This window comes from Mus caroli, chromosome 7 (assembly GCF_900094665.2).
Source record: "Mus caroli chromosome 7, CAROLI_EIJ_v1.1, whole genome shotgun sequence".
Classification (NCBI taxonomy): Eukaryota; Metazoa; Chordata; class Mammalia; order Rodentia; family Muridae; genus Mus; species Mus caroli.
The window spans coordinates 110,487,658-110,502,963 of NC_034576.1; the positions used below are offsets into that span (position 1 = coordinate 110,487,658).

General features: G+C 37.1%; 2 pseudogenes; both read left to right on the forward strand.

The window, feature by feature from the left end:
• The first annotated feature begins 1,887 nt into the window (after positions 1-1,887).
• Positions 1,888-8,680, forward strand: LOC110298034 (annotated as a pseudogene).
• A 1,369-nt stretch (positions 8,681-10,049) lies between these two features.
• On the forward strand, positions 10,050-10,987 carry LOC110299365 (annotated as a pseudogene).
• Positions 10,988-15,306: the final 4,319 nt, after the last annotated feature.

Below are 15,306 nucleotides of genomic sequence, written 5' to 3' on the forward strand. Positions count from 1 at the left end.
GCAACACAAAAGAACAGGCCTGGAGCAAGAGTGAGGTCAAGACATGTCTAAACCCTAAAAGTTTCATCATGAGACCAGCAAGATTAAGTACTGCTTCTCCCTGTTCTGGTCTGCATGCCCTAGGGTACATAGTTCTACAACTCACACCTTAACCACCTCTGAGGAGCTTCATGGCCAAATTACAGGTTTAAGCACCTGGAATTTTTCTTCATTTAAGTGAAACATTCCTCAGCCTCGGCCAATAATGTACACTCATCATAAACCCCAACCCATTCTTTGAGGTTCATATTGAAAGACCCACAGTGTGAGGACTCCCCCTCGTTCTGACTCAGGAGAGGCGACACCCCAAAATCACCCACAAGAAATGGTCTTGCTGCAAACTGCAAGAGGATTTTTATTAAAGAGCACTCTCGGGCCCACGGTCATACATCACACAGGGGTAGAGGACTGTGGAGCCCCGAGTAGCTAGATAAGGGGGGTATTTAAAGGAAGAAACCACAACTCAAGGAGGTGGGGAGGGCGTTGTTGGAAAATACCAAAAATACCAGTTAAGAGTCACAAGGAAGTGCAAAGTCACAAGTGTCAGGTTATCTCTCAAGACAGTTTCTAAGAGCCCCTAACAATCTAAGAGCCCCTAACAATAGCACATTTGCATTGCAGGTTCCAGCAATGGTCAGGGTGACTTTCTTTGAATGAACACTCTTTGAACCCAGGAAGCAGGTGGGTGGAGGAATGTTGCTATCTGTTTTATGACCAGCACACCTTGGAGCACTGAGCCACAGAGGCCACATTCCCAAGCTTGGGCCTAAAGGCCTAGAATTTTGTTTTTACGTTTTACTTCTTTCAATATCACCCTTGTTCATTACAAATAACAAAGATCTGATCCACTGAGTACTGTCTAAAAGAGTTGTTTGACTTTCCCCTTATAAAAATTGTCTCCACTCAGGACTCACTTGGCCTGACATAGATCCTGCTAACTTGCCTCTTAGAAAAGCTTAGTTCCTTTCATTCCATCTGGTTTGCAATGGTGTAGGAATCCTCCCAAGAGCAGAAGCAGAACATGGCTCACAAGCCCCTTCTCAAAGGTTATATAGGCAGTAATGTTTTCATGATAGAGGAGACTGGCTGGCCAAATATCTGTAAGTTATGCAGGGAACAACAGGAACTGAGCTTTTATGAGTCATTGTGCATGCTGGGGTAGGCTATTCAGTGAAACAGCTTTGATTCACTCACTCTTCTGTATTCAACACTTCATCTATATCCATGTAAGTAAACCTCAAATATTTACTAAATGATACAAGGATGGAGACATTTTTTGATTTGTCGTCAGTATCCTATTTGAAATGATTAGATTTGTTGATATAATTCTTCAGAAGGTCATCGAATAATGTGTCTACTGATTGCAAAGATATTGGTATATTTTTCACTAATAAATAAGAGCATTACCACCCCTTACCTATAAAGATTCTTTGGGTAAAATATTGAGAGTATTACCAAAATTTACCATAGTTAAAAATGTAGGATATAACTGATCAGGAGTTGTTACCACAGATATATTTATCTATAGTTCAACCTCTACATCTAATACAAAAGGAACATCAGAGTAGTGAAGACATTAAAATGTAGGAGCCTGAAGACCAGGATACCTGGTGCTTAATGTTGTCTTTTAAACATAACCAGGAAGAGATACCCGTGAAATCTCAACAGTACATCAACATAAGCAGTAACTAAACAATGAAAACATCAATTGAAATGCCCTTGTGGAAGCAGGAAATATTACACAGCCATACCTGTAGTTGAAGAATCACAGGGAGTCAATGGGATGCTGAGAGAAAAATAAGTCTTTTCCAGGGATAAGCCTTTGATGTTATCCAGTTTCAAGTGGCCATGTCTGAGGACATGTACATCACACCAATAATAAATGGATTCAGTAGGGTGGGTGAATAAAATAATATTCATAAAGAAGTTATGAATTTGAGCAAAAGATAGGAAGATACTAGAGGAATTGAAGGTTATGGTGGTATGTAAATAATGAAAATAGTATGCTCATATAGAACACTATCAAAATCTTAAATTAAAAAGTAATATTATAAGGGTTGGACATTGTGAGATTTCCCATTCCACTTTTGCGTGACAATTGGTGTTGTCATTGTTCTATTATACATAGGCAGCCATATTTCTGAGTTGATATTATAAATAGAGTTTCCTTGTCTTTTCTAGGAGACAGTCTCACAGTAGACTTCTTAGTCCTCTTACTTTTATAATCTTCCAGACCCTCTTTCAAGATGTTCACTAAGCCTTAGGTGCAGGATATGTTATAGACATATCAATTGGACTGAACTCCCCACAATTATTTGATGTCTGTATTATAACAAGTTTCTTTGTTTTGTAATTAAGTCTCCATCTACAAAGGGCAGCTTCTTCGGTGAGAACTTCACTTATCTGTTGACGAAAGGATAAGATTTAGAATAAAGTTTGGAATTATGTTGATCTAGCAAAGCGTCAGTAGCAAGTTCTCCTCTAAGATTCATAACCTGGTTACCTGATTGGTTTATGACATCAGGCAATATAGGTCTCCAGAGGATCAGGCTGCTAAACTTTCTTAGGAATGAGCCTTCTAATTTGTTATCCAAATTAAAGTGGTCAGCATTGAAATCATACACCTGGCTCCTGTGTTTAGCTGAATCTAATCTCAGTTGTAAACAAGGCCTGGCTCCTGCCATCTTTTAATGTATGCATCTTCGTTGTTTTGTGTTGATGTAACTTGGCAAATGTATTCTTGTTTTTCTTCTGTATTAAAAGTCTGGTGTTTGCTTGGAAAAAATGCATTCAGATACCACACTCCCTTGTGTTCATATTTGTCTGTCATTTCTCGCCAACTCCATGCCCTCCTGTAACGGGAACCCCTAAATTGTTTTTGTGGATTGAGAGAGTCTGACTGGGGCAGATCTGTAGCAGACAGCCCCTCCTCTGTCCCCTACCCAGGCTCTCCCAGGTGGTGAGTTCACCAGTATATTCAGATCCCACCAGACCACAGCGCTGCTGGAGGTGATCAATATCTTCATCAAACAAGAACTTCCTATATCAGATCTTCATCTCTCCATTTCTTCCCAGCAGGACCACCTGTACCAGCTATTGAATACACCAGATCTAGACATGCCCAGTTCGACAAACCAGACGGCAGTAATGGACACCCTTAATGTTTCTACGTCAGGTTTTAACACACATCCCTCTGCTGTTATGCAGATGTCAATGAAACAGTTCCAGGGCATGCCCCTTCCTTGCACATACACCATGCCAAGTCAGTTTTTTCCACAGCAAGCCACCTACTTTCCCCCATCACCACATAGCTCAGAGCATGGAAGTCCTGATAGACAAACTGAGATGCTGCAGTGAAAACCCCACCTCCGTTTTATGCTGCTACAATTGCTTCGAAACTGGTGATTCACAACCCAAATTTACCTGCCACTCTGCCAGTTAATTCGCCAAATATCCAACCTGTCAGATACAACAGAAGGAGTAACCCAAATCTGGAGAAGTGACACATCCACTTCTGCGATTATAATGGTTGTACAAAAGTTTGTACAAAGTCGTCTCATTTAAAAGCTCACCTGAGGACTCATATGGGTGAGGGTGAGAAGCCCTACAAGTGCACCTGGGAGCGCTGCGACTGGAGGTTTGCCAGGTCAGACAAGCTGACCAGCCACTACAGGAAGCACACGGGTGCCAAGCCGTTCCAGTGCATAGTGTGCAACCACAGCTTCTCCCACTCCAAATACCTCGAGCCACCAGAACTGAGCACTGAGCCCACCTGCTCGATGCCTCGTAGTCCGCTCTGTCATCCTTTAAACCCCAGACTTAACTTGAAAGAGAGAAAGGAAGGGAGGAAGGAAGGAAGGAAGGAAGGAAGGAAGGAAGGAAGGAAGGAAGGAAGGAAGGAAGGAGGGAGGAAAGAAAGAAATTAAAAGACCTGGAAATGTATATTTTGTACATTTGAGGCCACAGGGAATACATTGTATCAACACCAAAGTGTTTGGTCATTTTGAGAACCTGGAAGCTTGCTGTCATGGTTACCACTGGCTTTATTCCAGCAAACTTCCTCTCCAGACAGAGAGCTGCATCTCAGCATGGGGAGCCCATGTGGGTGCACGGGGTGCATATGCTGTTTCTGTAAAGATTGCGCACACACAATCGAGTGTGACTTTGTTTAGGGTAAACAAACCTATTGGCAGGCACCCAGACAGATTGTCAAGATTTTACTTGATATGGACTCGTTTTTCTTAAGATTAGATTATTTCCATAGATGGGAGGTACACAGTGTACCTTGCAATTCACAAATAGCCATTGAACAAAATATTTTTGTTTTGTTTTGTGTTTTTATATGAGTTGCCTATATTTGCTATTCCAAAATTTGTAAATATGCAAATAAGATTTATATATTTATTACAAGCTTTTAAGGATTGTTTGTGGGAAGGAAGAAATCATACTTTTGAAAATAATTATGAATACATTTACAATTAGAATTTGTGGTAAGATACCTCTCAAAAAAAAAAAAGTTAAAATCCATTTCTTTGGGAAGGGGATAATCATTCAAATGAGAGTAAAATGCAAATTTCACTCACAGATTGAAATAAGATTTTATTTTAAATATGAGAGTTTTTTTTATGTGACTTTAAACTGAAATGCTTAAAAATAGTTATGATACCCAGACGCTAATGGTCTTTACCATAAGTTAAACAGTGCCATTTTCTTTTTAAATGGAGGAGGACTGTTGTTGCTGTGTTGAAATTAAGACTGTTTTTACTCGTGGAAGCATTGAATTTCCAGTGCAGTTTCTCTCAAGACTAGGATGTTTGTGCATGCAGTGCTGTTGGTTAAATGACAATTTATGCAGATTTTTGCATGTAATATCCAGTGAGATACAGTAATTTTATTGAAATTACAGTGCCAAGTAGTAGTTAACATGTTGTTAATACTAACTCATTGTCTACCTTTGAGATCAGTGATGTATTGAAAGCTTACCAATATGGCTACAAATGTGACATAGAAGCTGTTAACCAAAGGGCAGAAATCGCAAGCAAAATGCCAAAAGTGATCTTAATTAAAAATCTAATTTTGTTTTTAAAATATTGTTTTGTCATTATTTATTTTTTGGTAATATAGTAAGGTTTTTTTTAGAAAACGACTTTCATAACTTGATAAATTATAAAAAATTATAGAAATTGCAGGCCTTGAACTCAGAAATCCGCCTGCCTCTGCCTCCCAAGTGCTGGGATTACACTGCCCAGCTATAAAAAATTATTAACCTAAGATAATAATTTGTGAATATAATCCAGTTGGTAGAATCCTTGCTTGGTATACTTACAGCCTTGTGCTAGATCTACAATCCTACAAAAATTGAGTCTTAGACACATATTTTAGTTAGGTACTTGAGCACAACTTAGTGAAAGAAGCTTTGAAATTGACATGTATATTCTGTTTGATTATGTATTTATGAATGTTTATGCATATGTTCATGTGAGTCCAGGTGCCATTATGCCACAGTACATATATACAATGATCAGGACTCAATGCCACTATCTTTCCTGACTTGCCAACCTTCTAATACAGGGTCTTTTCTGTTATTCACTGGTCCATACTCCAGGCTCATGTAGTAGAGACTTCAGTGATGATCCTGTCACTACCTCTCCTCTGCTAACAGGGACAGGAGACACTTTGAATGAAAGTTGACTGTTGTTCAGTGCTCAACCACTTTTACTGCAGTAATATCAAGGATATAATGTAAAACTTGATGAAAGTAATATTAGCAATAGAGTTGAGATGACCCTTCAGGTGGCAAATCACTGAGCCTGTTTTGTTCCCTTATAGCATATAAGCTTTGCTACCTGTCACATTTTTGAGGTGGGAATTATGAAATGTTAATTCCTACTTGTAAAACATCCATACTTCTCTCTTTGCACTGTTTTCTAGGTAACAATTATATGTTATACTCTTGCCTATAAAAATTGTTGCTTTAAATCATTATTGAACTTTGCATCTTATCCCTCTCTATATTCACCAAAGCACCTACATAATAGAGTTTGTTAAGTCAACAACTAAAGTACTAAGAGAAAAATCAGTGTACATGAATGAAGAAAACAAAAATAGCTCATTTTAAAATTTTGTTTAGCCTTCTCTAACACAAACCAAAATGAATCAAATATTAACTTTAACAATTTACCTAAGATTATTTGTGATCCTTTACGTTCCATTATTACCAAGTGAAAGCGCACCAATACTCACATAAAGAGGAAAAGGAGGTATTACTACAAATTGACAGAGTCTTTGAAAATTAATTGTGTGTGTGAAACAAACTATTCAATACTCACTGGGAATGAGGTAATGATCTTCCTGATGATTTGAATTCACATTTGAATCGGCAGCCTAACCAGAGACTTATATTCAGTGATAAATTATGACAGTGGAGATAGCTGTATAGCTATAAAAATCACAGTAATTTTAAACATTTTATTTTGAAATGAATTCTTATTTCAGAAGGTAAGGTTTTTTTTTTTTTTTTACTTTGTTGGTAAATGGAGATACCTTCTTCTTTGAAAATGTACTATATTTCCAAATGTGGTATAAAATGAACTGAAAAGGAATCAGGCAAATATGTAACAATAAAAATAAATAAACTTTATGGAATCATGTTATATTTAGATAGGCAAATAATTCAGAATGATTTGGAATAAAACTAAGAGTTTTATTTTATTCAAAATAGATTTTTCAGCACTCAGGAGGCAGAGGCAGGCAGATTTCTGAGTTTGAGGCCAGCTTGGTCTACAAAGTGAGTCTCAGGACAGCCAGGGCTACACAGAGAAACCTTGTATTGAAAAACATATATATATATATATATATATATATATATATATATATATATATATTCTCTTATACAATACATCCATCTCAATCACTGTTTCTCCTTCCTTCACTCTTCCCAGCTACACTCCAGTTTTTAAAGATTCCATACTTATCCATCTATTGGTAAGACCCAAAACTAACATGATGCTTAAATATGTACACATGCAGCATTCTGTGAATACACTAACAAGGCTAGTAGCTTTGAAGAGCTTAGGTTGCTTATGTCAGTGAATATCATATGCAAATACCTGCTTTGTATGTGGAGTAAATTTTCCAGCATCACAGATATCACAGTGGACAAATGAAAAAAAGGTAAAAAATGTGAGAGATAAGAGTCTATCTACCTTTTGTTGGATGAACCTTGATAGACCTTTTAGCTTCTTATTTTGGATATTTATTGATTAGTATCCTATATTGAAAATCATGTGACTTGATTTAATCACACTCTAGTTTTAAAAGGCTCTGACACTGGGAAAGGATTTGGTGTATTTCAATAAAAAATGATAATGTGATAATATCATTCATATTTTACATGGTAATGAAAGTTACTTTAAAGACAGTTATCCATTTAAAATCACTTGCAGTATATAATGAACTTACAAAAGGAAGTGCCATTTGTAAATTTAATGAAATCTCTATTCTATTTTTCTTAATTTTGGAAATAAAATGCATTATCTCTTTAAAAGTTAATGAATATATGACCTCACTTACAGAAACGATACATTTTTGACCAATGTCACCCACAAACTATCTCTTTTTGTAATAGCCAATGAAAAACTGAAATGCTGTCCAGATGTCTATCCTTAATTTGTATGTGCCTTCAAGATTATGGCCACCCTTCATTTATAGTGATGTCACTAGAAGGAATAGATTGAGTACAGCACTCCTTATGGTTATTTCTAATTCTTTTCTATTTTTATGTGTATGAATATTATATGTGAGCACACACACATGTATATATATATATATGTGTATATATATGTGTATATATATGTATATATATGTATATATATGTATATATATATATATACACACACGTGCGTACACACACACACATGCACGTGTGTGTGTGTGTGTGTGTGTGTGTGTGCATGTACCTCATCCATGACTGATAACTGTGAACCACAGAAGAGCTCACTGGATGCCCAGAACTGAAACCACAGGCTGATATGAGAAACTCTGGTGCTATAAATCAAACATGCTTTCTATGCAAATATAAAATATATCAAGTGCTCTTAAACATTGAACCACTTTTCCAGCCCATTAATTGTTACACACACACACACACACACACACACACACACACACACTCATTCATGTGTGTGTGATGTATTATGTGTGAATATCAGCTTGATAGCAAGAACCTTTACCTAAAAAGCCATCTCAACAGTCTTATAATTTTAAATATTTACCTTTAAAGAGAACTAAGTATGTTTTATTATAAATAAATGTAAATGAAAGTTACATATGTGTGTGTTTGTGTGTTACTTACCTTGAAGTTATTTCATTTTAAAAACTGAAAATCATAAAAAAATTAATGGGTCAGGCATAAAAGTAAAACCACAAAACTGTAAATACTGTGCTGATGATTTAGTAAGCACTCAATAAGTCTAGCAAAGATTTAAATCTTTATTAAATAATAATTTGTTCCTAGATATTGTGTTTTATAATTACAATAAATATATTTGCATTAAAACTTGTGTATTGTATATTGATCTTTTTCATAGGAATCATACCATATGTGTGGATGCTAAAGAACAGCATTCCTGCCATCATCTGAGCTGCAGCAATCAAACTCTTGATGTCTGGTATCAGCTTGGTGGCAAGAACCTTTACCTGAAAAAATCACCTTACCAGGAAAATTCCTATGATTTTAAATATTTAGGTATAGTGGCAATCATGTATTAATTTATTTTAAATAAATATAAATCAAACTTACTTATTATTTATAAGCTATTTCTAGGATTCCTGCTTAAATAATTTTCAAGGCTTCATTTCACACAAATATATAAACAATGAAAACGCTGATTAAAACATTCAGTATTAGTAATAATTTTGAGAAGCTCAGGTTTCAAATCTTGATCTTCATGTCTCTTCACTGTAGGTATGCATCATCATTCTTGCCTTATAAAAACATTTTTCAAATAAATGAAAACAGCTTAAGGGTCTGAATATATATGACTTTACCTCTTTTCTTCAATTGACACTAGAAAAATTAAATCTGTTTAAAATAATAAAAAGTTATTAATTATAATCACCAACATTTGAGTTTTGCTGTGGAACTATAGCTATACAATCAAAATGGATTTAATCAAATTGATTCTCCATCATAAAAATTACTTATCAAAGTAGTACAAAAATAATTATTAAAAATCTGGTTCCATCAATAGAATGGAGGCATACCAAGAGCTCTGACCTCAATATATATGTAAATGTGAAAAAACTAAGTTTTGAAATGTAGCCATCTGTTCTGACAAAATTCAAGGGTATCTCTAAAATGAATGTAAATACACGGTATAAAATGCTATTCTGATGTTCTCCACAATTACACAGCACCAAGCATAGTTAGTTTTCTATATGGTAGTTTTTCCCTATGGAAAATAATTTTCTCTTTCTATGGCCAAAAGTCTCCTCCCCCATTTTTCTTTATAATAAATCAGTAGACGGTATGTGATGTTCTAAAGGGACACAAATAAATACCGGCTCTTTAGTCTACTGATATTTTCACTTTATACTCAAAACAAACAGAATGCAAGGCCTGCATTTGAGATTTTAACTTGAACATCACTGCAATGAAATACATGACTTTGAACTCAGCAAAAGGCAGCAAACAGCCTGCTGTAGTACATCATGCCTATTTCATACTTGATAATTGAATCATTCCACTTCTTATACTTTTTGGTAGCTGGTACTTCTTATATGTTTGTAAAAAGCAATAAATGATTTGTGATACCTTTAATGGATGGTAAACTAATAAAAGAATTTTCATTTATCAGACAAAAAGCACATTAATGGTGGTTCAATATTTTGAATAATACATTGGTATGTCATGATTTCTATGTCTGTATTAATTGTAATGAAGTGAAATATTTATAGATAACTTTCTGTTCTCTACCACAGCCTTGATTTGGCAGAAACTATACTGTCCCATGGCTTTTCTTCTGGATGGGAACCACACTGCAGTGACAGAGTTCATTTTATTGGGTTTAACAGATGACCCAGTCCTTATCACCTTATCACCATCATCCTGTGCATCTACTTGGTGACTGTGTCTGGGAACCTCAGCACCATCCTTCTCATCAGAGTCTCTTCCCAGCTCCATCACCCCATGTACTTTTTTCTCAGCCACTTGGCTTCTGCTGACGTAGGCTACTCATCTACTGTCACACCCAATATGCTTGTCAACTTCCTGCTGGTGAGGAGAACAATCTCCTACACTGGTTGTGGCATCCAGCTTGGCTCAGCTGATTTCATTGCATCCGTTGAATGCTTCCTTCTGGCTGCCATGGCTTGTGATCCCTTCATGGCAGTCTGAAACCCACTGCTTTATTCAACCAAAATGTCCACACAAGTCTGTGTCCAGCTTGTTGTAGGATCTTATGTAGGGGGTTTCCTTAATGCTTCCCTCATCATCATGGTTTACTTTTTCTCTTTCCTCTTCTTTGGACCAAATAGAATCGATCATATTTTTCTGTGATTTTGCTCCTTTGGCAGAACTCTCCTGTTCTGATGTCAGTGTCTCTATACTTATCTCATTTTTGGCTGCCTCCATTGCTATTATCACAGGGTTTGTCATAGCCTTCTCCTATTCCTACATCCTCATCACCATCCTGAAGATGCGCTCCACTGAAGGTCGACACAAGGCCTTCTCCACCTGCACCTCCCACCTCACTGCAGTCACTATTATGGAACCATTACATTCATTTATGTGATGCCCAAGTCCAGCTACTCCATAAGCCAGAACAAGGTGGTGTCTCTGTTCTACATGGTGGTGATGCCCATGTTGAACCCCCTCATCTACAGCCTTAGTAATAATGAGATTAAAGGTGCTCTGAAGAGACAGCTTGGTATGAAAACGTTCTCTTAGAATAATCTGTTGTTTTGTACTACAATATAATGACTGCAATTATGCAGACGAATATAAACAACATCTCAGGTTTGGTTATTAGCCTTATCAATAATCCCTTTTGCTCTCATTTTGTTTTCCTCCCATAGTACATAGGGGTTTTTTTGCTGTTTTTTTTTAGGTATTTTTTATTACATTTTCTTTCTTTTTTGTGTTTTTAAATCCCTTTTTGAGAATTTTATACAAAGCATTTGCATTATTTTCACCCTCTCTCCCCACATCCTCCTAGTCCTGTAACTGTGTCTCCCAACTCTGTGTTTTTTTTTTCTGTCTAGTAATACCTGTGCTTACATCCACCATATGCAAGTATCCACCAGAGCACAGCTTTCTTACCAATAAACCTCCTTACTCTTACCCTTATTTTTCCTTTTAAACAATTGGTTCTTCTTTCAGCTATCAATTGTTAATCATTCTTCAACTAGAGGTGCACTTTGTGCTTACTTCCCAACATGATTTTTGAATTTGTCTGATTTTATCTCATACATGCTGACAGAGATACCACAAATTCATATCTACAACCATTCTATTGTGTCTAAAAGAAATGATTGTTTTATCTTCACCAAAAGTCTCTTTCTAGTCATCCACCACCTCTATCTCTTGGGATCTTTTCTCCTTCTCCTTTACAATGAGGAATGTGCTTGTAAATGAGAGGGGAATGAAATAGATGTTCCATTTAGAGTTCTGCCTTCCACAGTGGTCTCTAATTCCTTGAAAATTGAGGAGTTGTGTGTTTACTATCATGTATTTCTGTGGTGAAGGTTGGGAAGTGTGCTAATCTATGGGTATAATGATAAGTCATTAGAAACTGGTTTAATAATACATCCACTTACTAGTACAATGGTTGTTGATTCTTTGCTAGGGCCTTTGACCTGTCTAGCACAGGTTTTGACCCTGAGAGTGTTGTTAGTTGTGGGTTTTATCTGCTGTTGATAGCCTTATATCCAGTCAGAAAGTGGTTTGTTACTCTCATGATATCAGTGTCACTACGGCACCATTAGGCATGTCTTTGCTTTTTGGTGGTTATTGTAGTTTGTAAGGTTCATAAGACAAGTTGTCTGTACAACACATACTATTTTAAACTGTCCTCATATTATGTTATTCTTATTGAAATAATTTTAATACCTTTCATACCATTCAGAGTAAAATCCAGATACTCTACCATTCTTCATAAAACTTTCCTTAAATTAACCTGACTTGCTCTCTCTTTAGGTTATAAAGATGAACACACTTACTGTTTTCCACTGGACAACTTTTTGTCCACTCTCCATTCTTATAAGCCCTTCTCATTTTCTTACTCTTATATTACTTGCCTCATGGGGATTTCAATTCAAACTAATATGACCCATGCCCATCATATCAAACTTCAATACTAGTATCAGTTATATTTATTCTATGGTGACATATATTCACATGTCTAACATACATGAAAATATTTTAATTTTATGTAAAAATAAATGTTAACAAAGAAACAGTTGAAAAACATGTTTAAGAGTGAAATTAAGTGAATCAATAAAAATACTGAAATTTAAAAGAGAATGTGAGTAGCATTTTATTAATTTCAAAGAGGTTTATTATAGACAATAAACTCCAATATTATTGAAGTACTAATCCTCCAAAATTGCTTTATATATTTAAGGTACTCTGGTTCTAAGTCAGCAATCACTTTTTTGTGTAAAAAAACAAGGCAACTTGGTATAGATGTAGAAAATAACCAGAATTAGTGATATAAAATTTATAAAACTACAAAATCAGAGAATTTTTTCTCTGTGTGAATTTATGATTTACCAAAAAATCTAAAGTACTGACAGGAAAAAGAACAGATATGTAGATCAATGGAATCTTCTGTAATATTAAGGGTTAATAAAATATTCTAAAAAAAACCCTAATTTACTCTGCCTTTATAAATGAACATGTCAGCTGTAATATGCTATTTTAAGATATACTGCATACCAGAGGGACACAGAGCTTCTAAGAAAGCCTATCCTGCCCATGTTACCACAGTAATGCTTTTTTAAAATCCATGAAGTATAGGCACTTATGTACAAAGATATCTGCTGTGTCCACAGCATGGTAAACTTTGCAGGTGATTCTTCCATATATTATTTGCCAATATTTTTTGTTTCTTCTTCCTCTTTTAAGAAAGAGTTTAATTTGGATAACAATTGCTCAGAGATTGTCTATCCTGGAAGGGAAGGCATAGGAAACAGTAAAGGTAAGCAAAGAATCTGACTGGTTACATTTCATCTACAATCAGAAAACAAAGAGTGATCAGGAAGTGGGGCCATGCTATAATGTTTCAAGTACTACTCCAAATATCATCCTTCCTACTGCCAGGCTCCACTTTCTGAAGAACTATTACTGGACTAAACAACTCCATCAGCTCTGCTAGAGCCTGACAAATAGAGGCAGATGTTCGCAGTCAACCATTGGACTGAGCACAGGGTCCCCAATGGAGGAGTTAAAGTAAGGACTGAAGGAGCTGAAGGGGTTTGCAACACCATAGGAAGAATGTGGGGCAATGGGCTATGCACAGATAGCCTGGTTTCCAGTCGAGGCTAGATCTTGAACTCCTGACCCGGTAGTGATAATTCACTTACATGGGATGAAAGGAGTTCTCTCATGTCTCCTGGACCCTGGCTCTTGTCGAAGTTACCACCCCCACAACTCCCACATGAGAGGCGTGGCTATCAGCCACCTAGGAATAGCACCAAGCCCTCCCACAAGCAAATAAGGTTTACCCCAAACTATCAGTCCAAGTCAATGAGAGGTGCCTGCAGTCAAACCCTAAGTTACCCCCAGAACTCTATAGAGAGCCATGCAGGAAATTAAAGGTATTCGAGAACTATTCCTTTGTCTGACCCTTTTGTTCCAAGAGCTGTAACACGTGGGAAGAGATCTCTCTGGAAGAACCACCCAAGGTCCCTCAGCATTCCTCACTGGATAGTCTGCTTTTTGCCTACTCAGCCTGAACTGACTCAGTTCAGAGAGACTCAGAGACATGGAAGGCATGGCAGAGGCTTTGTCTCCCTGCCTGCACTCACTTCCCTTCGCTGGAACCTTCCCACCTAGTCTGGACAGAGATCTCCAGGGAAAACCTCTGGTACCCAGGCCCACAGAAGAACAACAGTATTAACCAGCCAGACACCTCCCTCACCCGAGCTCCCAGAGACTAAAGCACCAACCAAAGAGTACATACACATGAAGGGACCCATGGCTCCAGCCACATATGTAGCAGAGGATGGCCTTGGGAGTAGATGCCCTTGGTCCTGTGAAGGCTCAATGTCCCAGTGTAGGGGAATGCTAGTGCCAGGAAGCAGGAATGGGTGGGATGTGAGCAGGAGGAGGGGGAGGCGATAGGGGTTTTTTGGAGGGGAAACCAAGAAAGGGGATAACATTTGGAATGTAAGTAAAGAAAATATAGAAGAAGAAGAAGGAGGAGGAGGAGGAGGAGGAGAGAGAAGGAGAAGGAGAAGAAGAAGAAGGAGGAGGAGGAGGAAAGAGAAGGAGGAGAAGAAGGAGGAGGAGGAGGAGAGAGAAGGAGAAGGAGAAGAAGGAGGAGGAGGAGGAGGAGAAGAAAGAAGGAGAAGAAAGAAGAAGAAGAAGAAGAAGAAGAAGAAGAAGAAGAAGAAGAAGAAGAAGAAGAAGAAGAAGAAGAAGAAGAAGAAGAAGAAGTCCATCAGCTAGGGATCAAGTAGCCTGCTTCCCATGACTTGCTCACCCTGCCTTTATGTGACCAAGGACCACCTGCTAAGTGATGGCACCACCCACAATAAGCTGGACACTTTCACATCAATCATTATCAAGACAATATCCCAGAGACTTACCTATAGGTCAATTCTGTAGAGGCATTTCATTAACTAAGAAACCAATGTGTAGAATGGCCCAATGAAATTAATTAGAGTATATTTCATTTCAGTAAAAGATATATTTTAGATTTAACTCTCCTCGTGCATTTTCATTAAGTTTGAGTGATAGGGAAAGAAATTTACTTTGATCTTATTTTCAACCCTTGACCATACTCTATGTCCACTAGAAATTACCATTTTTGTTCTCCTTGTATGGCAAAATTTTAGCCATAGCCTTTAATGATTGAGGGAATGTAATTGGCTCTTGAATCAGGTGTTACAGCTATTTGGTTCCTAAAATGTGAACACAGTTGTCATTAAAGGACTTGGCCTACTGTACACTCATAATCCATGCCCAGTTTCTCTTGAGCATTTCTTTCTTTCTTTCTTTCTTTCTTCCTTCCTTCCTTCCTTCCTTCCTTCCTTCCTTCCTTC